Source organism: Quercus robur, chromosome 3, assembly GCF_932294415.1.
Source record: "Quercus robur chromosome 3, dhQueRobu3.1, whole genome shotgun sequence".
In the NCBI taxonomy this organism is placed as follows: Eukaryota; Viridiplantae; Streptophyta; class Magnoliopsida; order Fagales; family Fagaceae; genus Quercus; species Quercus robur.
The window spans coordinates 906083-921745 of NC_065536.1; the positions used below are offsets into that span (position 1 = coordinate 906083).

The 15663-nt window shown below is 33.5% G+C and overlaps 1 pseudogene; it reads right to left on the minus strand.

The window, feature by feature from the left end:
- Positions 1 to 6682: 6682 nt before the first annotated feature.
- LOC126716500 (putative receptor protein kinase ZmPK1) lies at positions 6683 to 9070 on the minus strand (annotated as a pseudogene).
- Positions 9071 to 15663: the final 6593 nt, after the last annotated feature.

Here is a 15663-nt window from a genome sequence, read left to right on the forward strand (position 1 = left end):
ATCCTCTCATCTCTAACTTTTGAATTATATATCAATAATTTTTCTTAAAATGGTTATGTGTGGTATTACAAAATACAGAAAAGATGCAAAATCTTTTCTTTTTTGTTTTTGGCTGCCGAAAATAGAGCACCACGAGTTAACCAAACAAAAATAGGTAAAAATATATATATACACTATGTCTGAAACAATGCAAATATAAACACTCTCTAATACCAACATAGCCAATATATTTGTGTATACAACGATCATAATTAATTGTGACCACTAATAATATATTATGACGGTCTGTTTCTCACTTTCTCATTGTTGGGCTTTGTGGAGTCTAGTTTTGTTTGATCTGGTTTGACGACTTGACCCGAATAATGTTGCATGGTTTTTAATGGGAGTTTTACTGAGGCTTAGTCCATGGAGTGGAGGCTTTGGCCCATTATGTATATGTAAAAACCGATTTTGGTGATTAGGGTTTTAAGGAGATTGTGTTGTCGTGTTTTATATAGAGAGAAAAAAGTATTGTAGTTGCAATTTCTTGTACTCTGTATTCTTCCCTGATAATAGTGAAATCCCTGCAACTCCGTGGACGTAGGCAAATTGCCGAACCATGTAAATATTATCTTGTGCGTGTGATTGTTTTTTCTTTGGCATGTGTTTTCTCTATTTTTTGTTTCTCACAGGTTGGGAATTTCAGCTTTAATTCCCTACAACTGGTATCAGAGCCTAGGGTTAGGTTTGAGTGGGAGCAATGGCAGAAGAAGCAGGAAAGACGTCTGGAATAAAAAAATTTGATGGCACAGACTTTGGATTTTGGAGGATGCAAATCGAGGATTACCTTTATGGGAGGAAGTTGCATCTGCCGCTTCTAGGGGAAAGTAGTTTAGAAATTTTATGTAATAGAAAATACTTTTAACTTTTTCAATGTATTTTTCTTTTTCTTTTTTTTTTTTGTGAAAATATAGATATGAGTGGAGTAATAAATGTATTTATCCATCCTTCCTTAATCCTCATTGCACTACAGATTTTTTTATACACGGGTACACTTTTTTTTTTTTTTTACTAAAATACAAAACTGACTCTCTAACTTTCTTCAGATTTCGTTTCAGTCCTCTAACTTTACTTTTGTTTATTTCAGTCCTTTAAGTTTCAGAGTTTTTTAATTAAGGCATTTCCATTAATTTTTGTTAAAATTTTTTGAAAAAGAAAATCTAGAAAATATTTTTCAATCATTAATTGAATTTTCTTAATTTAAAAAATTTGAAGAAAAATTTATAAAATTAAAAAATGAACCATAACATATAACAAAAGTTGATGAAAAAAATTTTAATTGAATAAACTTGAAAGTTAGATGATTGAAATGAAATTTAAAGAAACTTAGAGAGTCAATTTTGTATTTTACCGCTTTGTTTTTTTACACTTGAAAAGTGTTGTATGAGGGGATAAGCCTGGGCCCTTTAAAGCCCAAGCCTATAGCATGGGCCTGGAGGATCTTTTTAGTCCAAGTCCATCAAGCACTGAGAAAGTTCACAAGGTTCGTGTCCAACCAATGAGATGCTCAGTTCAAAATCCCATTTGTGACCCAAAGATGGGTTACAGCTTACAATTATGACAAAAAAGTTACATATTTCTTAATTAAGTAATGATCAATTGATAAATTTATAATAAGTATATTAATAAATTAATTTTAAAAAAAGATAAATTCCTAAGTGTATTATAATTATTAAGCTTATTATATTTGTAATGAATTTATTATCTCGAAATATCACACTCGTTCATTAGTTAATTATGAGCCGCGTATGGTATCGACATACTTTTTTTTTTTTTTTTGAGGTATCAAGTATCAACATACCTTTTTATTTCTTTGGTTTGGGTGTCAAAGTTTGCTACAAGCCTACAATAAAGTAAAATAACATAACCTATTTTATATATATATATATATATATATATATAGATAATGCCCGATAAAATGAACCACAAACTTCTTTTACGATAAACAAATACCAGTCCTATATCCCATAGAAAAAAAAAAAAAAAAAAAAAAAGGTCCTATACCTTATAATGCATGAACACTATAATTTCTGTTTTCCATTGTTTACTGTTTAGTATGCAGAAAAGGAATAACTATTCCATTGAAATCATCATTCGGTATTTTGTTGCATATTTATTATCAAAAGATTCGTAATAGTTATTCTTTAACCCACGTAATAGCTAATATTGACCAATATTAGTCTACTATTGACCAATATTAGTCTTATCAACTTCTATTATACAATGGAAATTAATATACATTTATTTCTAATGTATAATTTTTAATTTCAAATATGTATCAACCTTTTAGGAAACGTGTATTTTTTATTTTTTAAAAAAAGCTTATGTTAATGTACTCATTTTGTAGGAATAATAATATAATGTACTAATTAATTATTAATTTATTTTTTATGTGACTAATTATTAAGTTTTGACCCAACATTGCTGATGAAACAGTCCAACAAATTCACAATTATAACCGTTTCTCATATTAAATTATTATTTTTTAGAATGAGAAAAATAGCACGGGTAGGAAGTTTCAAGGAATGTACTCATTTTGTAGGAATAATAATACAATGTACTAGTTATTAATTATTTTTTTATGTGACTAATTATTAAGTTTTGACCTAACATTACTGATGAAACAGTCCAAGAAATTCACAATTATTACTATTTCTTATATTAAGTTTGCGTTTGCCTAGCGTTTCAGCTGCCGTTTGGCTTTTTTTGGATCTCATAGTACTATTCATGGGATCACCAAACTCAGCAAAATGTGCATACCTATATATTTTTGGGTCCTACAGCGCTATTCACACATTTAAAAATTATTTTGCTACAATATTTTCAACAATAAATTTTCAGTTTTCAACAAATAAGCGGTATCCAAATAAACCATAAATTTTTTTTTTTTTTAAATAGCACGGCCAGAATATGTTTATACATTTTTTGAAGTTTCAAGGAATGTACTCATTTTGTAGGAATAATAATACAATGTACTAGTTATTAATTCTTTTTTTTTTTTATGTGACTAATTATTAATTTTTGACCCAACATTGCTGATGAAACTGTCCAACAAAGTCACAATTATAATTGTTTCTTATATTAAATTATTATTTTTTTAGAATGAGAAAAATAGAACGGCCCGAGTACGTTTATACACTTTTGAAAGTTCAAGGAATGTACTCATTTTGTAGGAATAATAATAAAATGTACTAATTAATAATTCTTTTCTTTTATGTGTCTAATTATTAAGTTTTGACCCAACATTGCTAATGAAATAGTCCAGCAAATTAGTTTAAAAAAAAAATAAAGCCCAGCAAATTCACAATTATAAATGTTTCTTATATATTAAATGATTTTATAGTAGAATGAGATATCATGGAATAGCCAAAATACGTTAATAAACTTTTGGAAATTTCTAGGAATATACTAATTTGTACTAATAATAATACGTGGCCTTGTGCATGTGTTGGGGGTGTTTAATTACATGGTTTTGAAATCCGGTTTGAACCGTACAGTCAGACCGGAATAACCGGAAATCGATCATCATTCTGGTTTTTTAAACTTATAAAACCAAAAATTGTATTTTTGCTGTAAAACCCTCAAACCGCGGTCAAACCGTGCGGTTTTCTAAACTAAAAACGGGTTTTCCAGTTTCTTCTTTCCAGAAAATTTCGCAATAAAAAATGGAAAAAAAAGTAGATAGGGTCTTCATGGAGAGCAACTACCTGTTTGCTGGATCTATTCTTCAGAGAAGAAAGAGTGAGGAAGGGAGAGAACGAGGTAGAGTAGAGACTCTGTGTTGCTTTACTCTGTGTTTGAAAAACTGGGGAAGACGAAGTGTAGTAGAGTCTGAGAAGTGAGAAGAAGGAGATGAAGATTGAGAAGCAGACGTTGGAAAGAAAAGCTAATTATAGACCAGAAGAAATTATCAGATTTAGATCGCTTGGGAAACGTGACAATGGGAATGAGTTGGCTTTCTCTTTATTTGTTTAAATTATTTTCAAATTTAAAAAGCTAATCATTTGTTTAAATTATTTTTAAAGGATTTATACCAGATGTAATATCTAGGATATTATACTTGGTACAATAGTAATACACTATTGAGATTAAAAATTTTAAAAAGAAATTTTCAATCTTAATCATTAAGTAAAAAAATGTTAAAAAATTAGAGCCAAAAAATAAAAATAATAAAAATTAATATAAGTAAGTGTAGTGTAATTGCACCCGATGCAATACCACAATATCCAAATCCATTTTTAAACTTAAGAAGCCAGGTCTAAGACTTGGCCTGCAGGGCTAGTGATTAGTGACGTGCTCACTACTCACTGCTTACTGTGAGATCTTAATATCTCATGCATGAGTTGTGAATTTTGAAATTTTTTTTTTTTTTTTTTATATATTATCTTGAAGGACTTATTTACGTGAAAGTATTTTATAAAAAATAATAATAAAATATGTCAATATAATTTGCACATTATTATTTAATTTCTCTATATTTTTAAATCAAGATTACTTATTTTTATATTTTTTTGTAATATTTTTTTATATTATTATTAAGTGATTTATGACATCATTACGATTCAACTTCGATTGAACCTCATTTTGATCTCAAAAACTTTGAACCTTTAATAAACGGTTCGGATTTCAAAACCATGTTTAATTATTGACAGGGGATAGAGATTAAAAAAGTAAAAAGAGAAAAAAAAAAATACTCTTGTACTTTCTTTATAGCTTTATATCATATAATTCAAGTTTGTTTTAATTTGTTTTCTATTTCTATTTTATTGAGTGAAATGTTGCATAGAATGTATAAATGTTTAAGTAGTTTTGGTATCATATTCTCTAATAATTTCGATTACTACGATTATAAAAATATGTTTTTAATAATGTACCTCACACAGTCACACATAGTGCAAGGCTATCTTGTAACCTTTTAAGATTTGCTAAGTGAGAAAAAAGAAAAGAGAAAGTTATCTTAATTTAAATTGATAATTATAGGCTTATATTGTACTAAGAATGTAACTTTTATTTCTCAAAAAAAAAAAAAGAATGTAACTTTTATATTGTAAATCAAATAAAAGCATACAATGTTGTGCACATTTGCAAAACATAAAAAATATTGTATATTTTTTGCAAAATATTTTACATTATTATCAATATATATATATATATATATATATATATAACCGAAACATTTAAAACTTCCACAATTTTCTACGTCAGCATAATATAAAAAAAAAAGTAATTGAATTTTTTAAAACCTGACTCTGCCTTTTCCTTTCACGAAGACTCTGCCTTTACCTTTTATAATATTGTGCCTTCTCTTCTAGCTCCTCTCAACTCCTCCTCAATCAAACCCACGACAAGCCAATCGGACCCACGGCAAGCCAACAGCAATGCATCATCGCATCGCATCTAAAAACCCACCATACCCACCAACAGACATCTTCTTCCTCAAAATCGATCTCCTTCCTCTGACCACCAATCATGAACACTATAAAAGCAATACAAACCTCAATATTTTAACATTTGAATTATTCTTTTGACATTCTCATGCTACAATCTCCTTCCCCCAAAACCCAAAACTCAGATCATTTAAATATTATCCACACAAAAAAAACCCATAGAGAAAAACGGAAGTTGATACTAGATAGCTGCTGTCACCTCCATCTTCTTTGCCAAGACTCCTTTCTTTTTGCTTTGTTTCTTTTCCCTTTCGTTCTTTTGTCTTCTCAACCTTATTTTATTTTGTGTGCCTCTGCCTAACCAAGCTTATGAAGCTTTCAAATTCAAGTTTATATGCCTCTGCCATGTCCATCAAGTGTTAACTTCATGCGCTTGCATTATTTATTTTATCATTTATATTATTTTACATTTAGTGTTGATTGTTTATTTTATTATTTATATTATTTTATATTAATTATTGATTGTTTATTTTATTAATAGTGCCATCTCTTTTGACAGTTCTTTTGATAGTAGCAATTTTAAATAGCCATGCATATGTTTTGTGGTTTACAACGACCACTATTAATGTTTTATAATTTTAATTTACATTTAGCCTTTTGTTTTGTTTCTCTCTTTGTATTAATATGAGACTTTTTTTTTCTTTTTTCTTTTTGTGTTTGGATATAATTTAAGCTTATGAGTTGTATTATTGTTGTTGGATGGGTTAACATATTTGCTATTGTTGTGGTTCATCATGATTAATTAGAAATATTGAATAATTTGTTTTTTAAATATTGAATGTTAAACATTTATACCCAATAGTTTTCCCATGCATCGCATGGGTTAGTGACTAGTTATTATTATTATTATTTTGAGATGAAAGGCAGAAACTGTATTGATATAAAAAGTATACAATCCCGTGGACAAAACCACAGGCATGAGGAGCCCCGGCCACTTACTTATGCTGAGTCCATGCAGTGAAGGAAAATAAATACAATATATGGGTAACTAAAAAACTCATGCTATACTTTGTGTTTCCATCATACTTTGGTATTCCTCTAGCAAGCCCGTCGCCCCTTCCAGGATTACCTTCGGGTGGGTCTGGAATTGTTCGAAGATCACCATTTTTCGTGCATTCCACATTAATAGTACAACGGAAAGTAAGAATTTTTCAATTTAAATTACATTAAACTTCAAAATTAATTTTCCTATAACATCATTCCGCATGGTTTACAAGCATTTCAACTACCTGGTTCATGGTGGGTCTATCATCCTTGTTTTCTGCCACACATTGCAAAGCCACTTTGACCAAAAGTTCCACCTTAACCTTGTCACAGTTACCGCAGATCGTGGGATCTATAATTTCCTCAATCCATGCCATTGTTATAGCATTCTCAAAGTCAATAGTTTCTCTTACCAACGTCACCAACCTCTTATGCTCTCTTGTCTCTCCGTTGTCTAAGGTATGCATGCCATTTGGGCTTTTTCCAGTCACCATCTCCAATAACACAATTCCATAGCTATACACATCCACTTTTGAAGTAATGGGAAGATTATAAATCCACTCAGGAGCCATATAACCTCTAGTTCCCCTCATCTTAGAGAAGTTGGAATGATCAATTGTACTTCTACTTTATAGTTTAGACAAGCCAAAATCTGCTACTTTTGGTTGATAGTCAGCATCTAGTAGTATATTTTGAGGCTTTACATCACAATGTAAGACCCACTCTAAGCACTCTTCATGAAGATATGCTAGGCCTTTTGCAGTGCCCACTGCAATTTCAAACCTCTTCTCCCAATCTAGTGCATTAGAATTAAGATTTTCAGCTAAAGATCCATGCTCCATGTACTCATACACCAAGAGCTTATGCTTTCCCTCTGCACAGTATCCCCACATCTCTATCAAGTACATGTGGTTCAACATTCCAATGGTGTTTACTTCTGCTAGAAATTCAGCTTTTCCTTGGTTAGCTTCATTGAGTCGCTTGATTGCTGCAACACGCTGATTAGGCAGTACACCTTTGTATACTATCCCTCCTGCTCCTTCTCCAATCACTTCTTTGAATCCTCGTGTCGCTTTTCTTAGCTCATCGAAGGTGAATCGTTGAAATCTATTAGTCAAGAGGTATCCTTTTGCAGCTGGATTTGGATGTTTACTACTTCTTAACAAGAAAAGCCAGACCAAGACAATGCTGGTCACCTCAACACCTCCCACTGCTGTGGCAAACCAAAGCAAAAGCTTTACCGTCTTATTTTCATACGTTATTCTTTGTTGTGTGGAATTTTTGGCAGAGCACTCCAATCTGGATGCTTCATCAGGACTCTTGTTATTGGAAAGACCAGCTTTGGGTACTCTCAAATAAAAATCTCCTTCAAAATTCGGTGAATGGTGTCCACTAACTAGTTGAAACTTGGGGTAACAAAAATAGTAACCATTATACACAACAAATTTATATTGAAAGCCTTTGCAAATACATGAGTTCCTGCATTTGTCTTCACAATCTGGCAAAGTAATATTAGCATAGACGGTTAGATCTGAGCCATAGTATTCAACATTATCAAGTTGAACAAAGCTAGACGGATCTTTTCGGTTGCAAGAGATACTGAATTCTGGTTCACATCCATATGACCAATCAGTATGATCTTTAACCTTGAAGCCTGGCAAGCAAGAGCATCTCCTGCCAGAAACATGATCTGCACTACACAGACTATTGGGTCCACAGATGCCATGAATTCTGCATGGTTGAGAGGAGACTTGCCATGTTACAGCCCAATCCCAAGTCCCATTCATCTTTTTCAGGCTGTATGATCGAAGATTGCCATCAGAATCAAGCGTTAATCGTCTATGAGTAACCACACCAAAATCTGTTGCAAAGAATGTGAAATTGTCAGATGACCGGAAATAGCCTGAGTCATGAAGTATCGCATGTCTACTACTATTGTGCGGATCCCTTTGAGGTAATTTTCCAGGGTCTGTAACCCAAGGGTCCGGCCAGTACAGACTAGTCATAGTTGGACCTACAAAAAGCAGGCGGAGCACATTATCATTGTCAAAAAAGAGCTTGTAGTTGCCTGAGGCATAGTCATCTTGGCTTCTTTTCGAGATAAGACTTGAAAGCATGGTGAGTGCTTGTTGAGGAAGAAGAGTATCTGTAGGTGAATCAAAACTTTGCCAGATGATAACACTTTTGGAATTACTAAGAACAAGATTTCCTGTGTTTAAGAGCTGTAGTTGCAAATAGGTGGCCTCTGATGTTGCCAAGGCTGGTGTTCTAGTGGTCCAAATAGTGATACCAACTGAATTGGTAAGGATAAGTTTCCCTTCATTCAAAACAGAAAGCTTTGAACCTGTTCCATCAACAGGGTCATCTCGGTTTGCCATCCAAACAACTGTAGAATTTGTGGATTTGTTGAACCATATGGCAAAGCAGAAAGCATTGTCACCAACGGGAAAAAACCCTGCAGAATATTCTCCATTTGCTGAAACCAACCGGTTCTCAATAGATAGAGATGTGCCTCCGAGAGTGTCACTGTCAAATGTATTAGCTAATTGTGGAAGAGTTTGCAACAGACATAGAAGAAGGAAGAAAATTGAGATATCCATGACAAATGTAAGAGCTAGGTTTTTTTTTTTTTTTGATAGGAGAGCTAGGTTGAATGAGATGTTTCTGTTTGTTAAATCATCTTCATTTCTATACCTTATATATAGAGTTAGGACCCTCACTCTTTGCGTAGACCAAGACTTGGAATGCGATGCTTGTCTAGGGAGAAAATTATAATTACCAAAAAAATAATAAATAAATAAGACAACTAACTTGGACCAATTAGTAAATGATATGAATCTAAGGAATATTGACGACATAGGATAAATAAATAAAATTTATAAAGCAACATTAACTTAGTGATTTTTGAAATTGGGGGGTTAATGATATATATTTTAGGTTGGAAACCCTAGCCATTCTTAAACCAATAAGTTGCATTTGATTCAGATAACTCTAGAGAAAAGACTAGGGATTCAAGGGAAAGAAGGTTTGAAAATGTTTAAGATTATTGAGTTAAGTATCTTACAAGTCCTTTTTTCCATTGGTTTAGTGAATTAAAATGGCTGGTTAGACCCTAGGATCATTCTAGTGAATTTTTGGGATACCATTCTCTTTAATTGAATTGATTATGTTGGATTGTTTTTTTTTTTTTTTTTTTTTTTTTAAAATACTAAATATTTTTAACACACACACGGAGAAAGGAGAAAATGTCTTAAAGAAACTTATAGTGGTGTTGTGGGGACAATTTTGCTTCAAAGGCCAAGGGCTAGACCATGTTGGAACCTTAGGCAATTTTTGTTGTCCCACATAGGAAAGAAAGCCTCCCTCTTTGCACCTTATAAGGCATGAACCAAACTAGTGGTACTCTTCAACCATTGGTTCATGCCTTATAAGGTGCAAAGAGGGAGGCTTTCTTTCCTATGTGGGACAACAAAAATTGTCTAAGGTTCCAACATGGTCTAGCCCTGGCCTTTGAAGCAAAAATTGTCCCCGCAGGTATATATCCAAAATGACCTAACTCTTAAATATACAACACAGACTTTAAACCTCTTTAACTCACATTCATTTTCTAATGTGGGAGAGAAGGTCTTGAAGAGTTCTAGGAGTTTTGAGTAGAGGTATTAATGGCAATAAGTAACTATTATTTTGACTAGTTATGTTTTGCTTAAAATATAGTTTTTTACTAATTAAATATTCATTTGTTTTCCCTCACAAATTTTTATTTAGTTTTTTAGCTGCATTGATTTTTTTTTTTGTTAGAAAAAAAAAAAAAAGAATTAGAACATATTCCTTACGAAAATATTTTCAGTCTTCCAATTGAACTAAGGTACAATATCTAAGCCTACAACATTTAATCCTATGTGCAAATTATTTATTTTATTATTATAAATTACTGATCTAGTTAGTTGGAATTTGATTACTTGCTAAGTTCTCAAGCTTACCCTCATTTTTATCCCTTTTCAGATTATGAGAAATAAAGTTTTTAAGTTTTCGCTGAAGTAGTGCACATTCAAGGAGTTTAGGAATTTCAAAAAAAAAAAAAATAATTAATTAATTAATTAGTATTCATTAAAAATTTAGAGAATTTTTGGCAATTAAATTATTGAGGTTAGTTTTAGATTTTATATGAATTATTGCTTTGTAACAATTACAAGCTTGTAAGGTGAAAACTTTATATGTTAGGTTGGGGTGTGAAACTACTTGTCATTGGAAGCTAGACCTTGATATGTCTTTTTTAGAGCTTTCAAATTTCAATAATAGGGCTTAATTTATTTCTTTTAGAGTATCAATGTGTGTGTGCGTGTTTTTTTTTTTTTTTTCTTTCCTTAAAAACTGATGTGTGATGGGTATTTAATTATGAGTCTTTATACTTTTTCAAAAAAAAAAAAAAGTGTGAGTCTTTATACGTTTAAAATATATTTAAGAATATGTTTTAAATGGAACCTAAGTATTTTAAAGTCGTTGCCTAAGCTGTAAAACAAGAAATTAGAAGTCCATACTATAATATACTTTAGTGGATTCAGAATATCAACCTTCTGGATTAATCCAGAAGGTTGATATTCATAGTGTTTTGAATATCAACCTTCTGGATTGTCTAGTCGTGCAGCAACCGTTCAGTTTACTTTTTTGCCGCCGCATAAACTGACCAGAAACTATCAATGTAGTTTTTTTTTTTTTTTTTTTTTTTTTTTTTTTTTTTTTTTTTTTTTTTTAATTATATATATATATATAAGAGTGCAACAACAGTTAAGAGACGGTCAAGATCCCGATTGTCTAGGCCGTTGATTATATTGGCTAATTGTGTTCACGCGTCCACCGACATTTTAACTCTTTAATTAATCACATGCTTATATATAAGGTCTAGTTTAAGAGTTTAAAACAACTAGTTGAGGTCCTTGTTTAATATACCAAATATGGTAATTTTGTTCCTTCGAGTACGGCATCTTGGAAACTTTGTTATTGGAAGAGTTAAAAGTCTAGTAGAGTAGCTTCTCTTTCTGCAATATTTCTTAGGCTAATATTTTAAATCAAACTTTGAATATAGTTTTTACTAGTTAAAGGTGCATGCATTGCGCAATTTACTTAAAAAGATATACGTAAATAAATTAAAAGATTCAAAATTATCAGGGGCACAGGCAAAGGGGGCGAGAGGGGGCAAGTGCCCCCTTGACCTCGTAAAAAAAATCTAGAGTAGCTACTTAAATATTACGTTATCAAGTATTTTGACCTTGACACAAACGTTCCACACCTAGAGACTAGAGAAGAAAGCAATATTAGGTGCAACTCTTCCTAACATTATTTTGTTTGTTTTGTGGGTCCTACTTAATACCCATACTGTTTTTCCTTGCCACATGTTCTCAAGCACTGGAAATTTTTTTTCCTGGAGTGCTTTTCTTAGGGCAATTTGTTCCTCAAATAAGGTATTCCCACATAATCATAATAAAAAATATATATTTAGGTCCTTGTATATCAAACTAAAACCTTAGCACTCCTTAATCTTTTTCTCTTCTACTTTAACTTTTTCATAATTTCAATTTTGAAACACTTTATTTTTACAATAGAACCAATTTTAACTACTTACTACTTAAAGAATAGAGTAAAAAATACTGAATTTTGCATAAACGAAAATGCAACTTTATAATTCTTTTATATTGATTTATTTTCTCAATTTATTTTAAGGAATAAAATTACATGTTTAAATTCTATATATTTAGAATAATCTCTTAATTTGATTGTTATTAACTATGATTTTTTTTTGTTTTATTTATTTTAATAATATGAAATATATACTTATAATCAATTGAGATTATGGAGAAGCCAAATTATAATAATGATTAAGATTCAAATTCTAAAAAAACTCATATCGAGGTGTATTTTACTAATCTTCCAATTGAACAAATTAAATTATGTATGAAAAAATAAATTATAGTTTATATTATATTAGATTTTGTATGACAATTGCATTAATAGTATATAATTCTATATCTATTTTGTTATTAACATCGATTAATAATATTTAGATTAATTTTACTTTCAATCTTATCATTTAATTTTGCCCCCCCTAAACTGAAATCTTGGCTTCGCCACTGAAAACTATATTAATAATTAGTTACTGTTAGGAACAGAGGGCTTGAATAGTTGAGCTTATGCCTCCAAGAACAGAGAAAAGATAAGAACAGGGAATTTGAGAAGAGGTAAGAACAGAGAATAAGGGAGAAAGAGAGAAAACATAGAATTGAAGAATTGGAAAATTGTAATTGATTTCTGATACATGCTTCCTGATTTCCAGGATTCAAATACTCTCTCAAGCCTCACTCTCTAACTGCCTAACGGCCAAGCCAGCTGTTAACCAGCTGCCAATATGCCAACAACTAACCATTATTTAACTAACTCTTATTCTGGTAACATTACTAGTAGCAGCCCCATCATCAGCTGCTCCTGCATGCCTCATCAGCTGCTTGTACACGCACCACACCAGCACCCCATATGCAGCATCACACGCCCCCCATATGCAGCATCACACGCCCCCCTCATGCAGCAGCATACACATAGCTAACATCACCACACACCATACCTACTCAGTAACATACTAACATATACTAACATATAGTAACATACTTACCATATACTAACATCTTCTAACAATACCCTCCCCTTCAAAGCACCTTGCCCACAAGGTGAGGAAACTTCTGTTGCAGCAGGAAAAGATTCTCCCAAGTAGCATCATCCTTGCTTTCATCTTGCCACTGTACCAGCACCTGGGTGATAGTTCTACTCCTCAACTGATGTGACCTGGTAGCTAAAATAGCCACTGGTTCAGGGTTAGGAATCTGATCCACATTCACAGCAGGTAAAGCAGACCTTGGAACTACCTGAGCACCCAACTTAGCCTTGAGGTTAGACACATGAAACACAGGATGAATTTGAGAACCTGCAGGCAAATCCAGCTTGTAAGACACCTCTCCCACCTTCTGCACAACTTGGTAGGGTCCATAAAAACGAGGAGCTAGCTTGCCAAACTTCTTGGACTGAATTGAGGACTGCTTGTAAGGTTGCAGTCTAAGATACACCCAATCCCCCACAGTAAAAGACCTATCCACCCGTTTCTTGTCAGCAAACCATTTCATCCTTTCTTGTGCAGCAGTCAAATTGTGCTTGAGTAATGAGAAGAGTTGTTGTCTATCCTGCAGAATTGAATCAACAGCTGCCACCCTTGTAGTGCCTGGAACATAATCCACAAGCTTGGGAGGAGGATATCCATAGAGGGCTTCAAATGGAGTAAGCTTAAGAGAAGAATGGAAATTAGTGTTGAACCAAAACTCTGCCAAGGGAAGCCAGTTCACCCAGGCTTGAGGTCTGTCAGCAGCAAAGGCCCTCAAGTAATGTTCCAAACTTTTGTTCACAACTTCAGTCTAGCCATCAGTTTGTGGGTGATAAGAAGATGACATAGCCAAGCTTATCCCTTGCAGTTTCATCAATTCATACCAGAATTTAGAGGTGAATATTGGGTCTCTATCACTCACAATGGTAGAAGGCAGCCCACGTAACTTAAAAACAGACTGCATGAAGAGCTGAGCCACCTTAGCAGCAGTGTAGGGATGAGCCAAGGGAATGAAGTGAACATATTTAGTGAATCTATCCACAACAACAAACACCACTGACTTCTGTTGAGATTTAGGCAGGCCCTCCACAAAGTCCATGCTAATGTCAAGCCAAGGCCTATTTGGAATGACCAAGGGCTGCAACAAGCCAGCAGGGAAGCAAGTCTCAGTCTTCAACCTTTGACATACATCACATTCCTTGACCATAGTCTTCAAGTCCCTGCCCATACCAGACCAATAAAAGTCTTTCTTGAGTCTATGGAAGGACTTTAAATATCCAGAATGACCCCCTAAAGGACTCTCATGGACTTGCTGCAAAGCAAGGGTCTTCAAGGTCTGATTAGAACTTCCCAAGTATAGTCTCCCCTTATAAAACAACAATCCATTACAAAAGGTAAACCCCACTGGAACATTCTGCCCTGATTCAATAGCCTGAATAGTCTGCTGGATAGCTGGATCAGTGGCATAGCTTGCTTTAAGATCATCAAGCCAACTAGGAGTAGGGAATGAGATAATGCATAGAGTACCCACTCCACTGCAGTTAGCATCTTCATTCCCAGTCATTTCTCTTCTTGACAGTGCATCAGCCACTAGATTTTCCTTGCCATGCTTATATTCAACTATAAAGGCATAGCCAAGTAATTTGGTGATCCATTTTTGCTGTGCAGGTGTACCAATCTTCTGCTCCAACAAATATTTCAGACTTTGATGGTCTGTCTTGATCACAAAAGGTCTTCCAAGGAGGTAAGGTCTCCACTTCTTCACAGCTACTACTAAAGCAAACAATTCTTTTTCATAAGTGGAAAGGGCAAGTGCCTTCCCCTTCAAGGCTTCGCTGTGGAAGGCAATGGGCCTTTGATTCTGCATTAAGACAGCTCCTACTCCCAACCCTGAAGCATCACATTCCACAACAAATGGTTTAGTGAAATCGGGCAAGGCTAGCACAGGTGGACTAGACATAGCATCCTTGAGCAGCTGGAAGGCATGTGAAGCTGCAGGGGTCCAATTGAAGGAGTCTTTCCTTAACAAAGCAGTCAAAGGAGCTGCAATCAAGCCATACCCTTTCACAAACTTCCTATAGTATCCAGTCAAGCCCAAAAAACCCCTCAAAGCCTTCACATCATGAGGAATAGGCCATTGCTGCATAGCAGCAGTTTTCTTTGGGTCTGTTTTCACCCCTTCACCAGAGATTAGATGTCCTAAATACTCCACTTCCTTACATGCAAACACACACTTTGATTGTTTTGCATACAATTGGTGATTCACCAATGTTTCCAACACCAATTTAAGGTGACTAACATGAGCAGCCACATCCTTACTATACACAAGTATGTCATCAAAAAACACCAAGACAAATTTCCTTAAGTAAGGTTTAAACACTGAATTCATAAGTGACTGGAAAGTTGAGGGTGCATTGGTTAAACCAAATGGCATCACTAAGAACTCATAGTGACCCTCATGAGTTCTAAAGGCAGTCTTAGGAATGTCTTCCTCTTTCATTCTAATCTGATGATATCCGGATCTCAAATCCAATTTAGAAAAAACAGTAGCAC